Below are 2,759 nucleotides of genomic sequence, written 5' to 3'. Positions count from 1 at the left end.
CTGTACCTGCTTAAACTTAACCCTTAGCTGAACCTTAACATAACACTGATACTCAGCCTAAATTTGACTTTTTCTAGCGATGTTTCAAGAATAGGTTGTATAAATGTCCACATCACAAGGGCTTTCTAATGCAATATGTCTGTAATTCACACACACACACACAAAATGCAAATCTTTTGGGTATGTTTTCATCATCTGTGATGTCCAAATTTGCCACAGTCACCGCTTTTGTTATTCCGTCTCTGTCTCTTCACCTCTGCCCATCCCTCACCTCCCTCCCTCTTTTTATTTCTCCCATTTCTGCACCCCTGTCAAGTGCTTTGTTTGCTGTGACTTTCCATGCGGTTATCTGAGCGGAGACAGTATGCTTCACCCTGGCACAGGACCTCAGTTTCCACGGCAACTTTATAATTGTTTTGGATGCGTTCCAAACTCCACTGGATACCGAGGCATTATTGATGTCAAAAGAAACATGTATGAAATGAGGAGATGTGGAGGCGTCCATATGGTTCTGTACACAGCCTCATGCAAAGCCATTTAACCGTTTTTCAATGGGAGTTTTGTGATACCGCTGAATAGATCCCACATGTGTCGCATGATATTTCATAATTTTGATCTTTCTGTTTCACAAAGGGATAATAGCACGCAATACAAGCCACTGAACTGTGCAATATTTCCTCTATTCATGTCATTAAGTCATTGTCACAGTATGCACTGCTGGGTTGAGTATGGCGACCTTGCTGAATACAATATGTCCATCATGATGCATTTTTAAAAAATCTGAATAGTGAAAATGAGAATGAAGTCTTTCTGAACACATGAAGGAAAATAAAAGTCTACAGCACCAAAAGCTTTCTCCAGTTGCTGTAAAGTACATTGCTGCTGCCCTCATTCACACCAAGTAGTCTTTGTTTTGACAGGAGAGGCGGTATGAGTTATCCCAGTGCTTGTCACCGTAACCATATTGTGACCCCCCCCATCCCCCACCATCTTTCTGTCTCATGTGCACGCACACACACACACACACACGCAGCCTTGCAGCACCTCTGAGCCATGAGCTGTGGCCACATTAACCACTACGCCGCAACACTCATTAAAATAACATATAGTGTCAACAGCAGTGTGGCCCCAAGTGGATAAACCCAAAATGCAGTGTCTTGACTCACAAATCCACAGACTTGTCTTTTCATCAGAGAATTGCCTTCAGAGCAGCAGGTTTGCTTCTTACTGTTGCTTATAAAACTTTGACTCTTTCTGCACCGCTATATTACAGAATGTGTGATAAAACCGAACCGAAATGAGGTCCTGACTGATCTTTTTTCTCTGATCTCAAGCCTCCCCTCCCTCTGCTTAATTTATGACCTGTGAGGAGGAACCCAGGGAGTGAGAAGTGAGTGAGACTGGTGTGAAAGCCCTGAATAGAGCCGGGGCAACAGGCCCTCCAAATAACACAAAAGAGGCACCACAGCTGTTTGGAGGCAACACAAGTCTTCACGAGGCACTGTCTTCTGCACTGAGCTCCCAGACTGGCACTCACGCTGACTTTGTAAGCTGAGTTGTTATACGAATACTGTAACACAATCATCACATTAAAATTGTGGGTAGAAAACCTTCCAAGACGAGGCCCATGTGAATAAAGTTTAAAAGAAGTAGTATTACAAAAATAAGTGAGTCTATTTTGCTTGAAAAAAATCCATCATTTTCCTCACTGATATTTATTATTGGCCATCAACTGGCCACCAAAAAGAGGATGTTCATACTGTGACATTTGCCTTTGAATTATTTGATCTTTATATGATGCTAGCAACCGAACAAGAAGAGAGAAGGATGTAAATGAGGTGGAAAAGGGATCAAACCTGTTCCATTCCATAGCGAAAGCCAAGAGGAGGGAAAGAAAAACAGCACAACAGCCGATCACCTTTACAGAAGGCTGGATCATTCGAGGAGCCCTGCTGAGCCGCAGGAAAGTGTCACCAGCCTTCGTGAGCTCGCTGTCAAGTGCCGGTTACTGACTGTCAACTGCAGCTAAAAATGATTTCAGAATCTGGGGTTAGGAGTTCAACACACTGTTTTCTTCCCCCAGACTGAGGGAAAAACGCTGTCACCATTGCTGGGCCTGTAATAATTTATTCCCCTCCGTACAAAACTCTGTTGGCTCCCTGTTCCTACGTCTGCTTCTTAGTTTTGCACTCACGGCCATTAGCTTGCCACATGCAGGACACGTGTGAACTTTCAGAATTATGGCGGCTCTTCATATAACTTAATTGTAGCCTATTTTCATCACATGAGTGTGTTAGGAGAGGCACTATTGTAGAATTGCTTTCTGTTGAGCATCTTTGGTGCATTTAGTGTGCCAATTCTTCAGTATTGTATTTGCATGTGCTGTCAGCGTACAATCTTCAAACAAACTTTAAACTGCATTAGTAGAATAAAAAAATGCTTACTTAACACTTGGCAAAATTAGATTTAGAAATCATATTAATTGGAAACTTTGTGGACATTAAAATCCTCAGACTTCTGACAAACATTTTTCTCAGGCACAGAATGGATGAAAAAGAGCTTAATCTTCTTCTCCACTCTGTCTTTCCCATCCATCCATAAAGAGAGTATCCGGAGCCATCTGCAGACCACGATCCATCCCCAAACACTGGGGATCACAAAGGTGTTATTTTTCAAAGCTGGCCCTGTCCACCTCCTGCCGAGGGTGTGCGGCTGCGGTTCAAGGGAAGGTGGGAAACTTCTGAGGCCCTGTTCCCCTT

This window comes from Morone saxatilis, unplaced genomic scaffold (genome assembly GCF_004916995.1).
Source record: "Morone saxatilis isolate NCDOM2014 unplaced genomic scaffold, NCSU_SB_2.0 Contig0, whole genome shotgun sequence".
Taxonomy (NCBI): domain Eukaryota; kingdom Metazoa; phylum Chordata; class Actinopteri; family Moronidae; genus Morone; species Morone saxatilis.
This window is presented reverse-complemented; position numbering follows the sequence as displayed.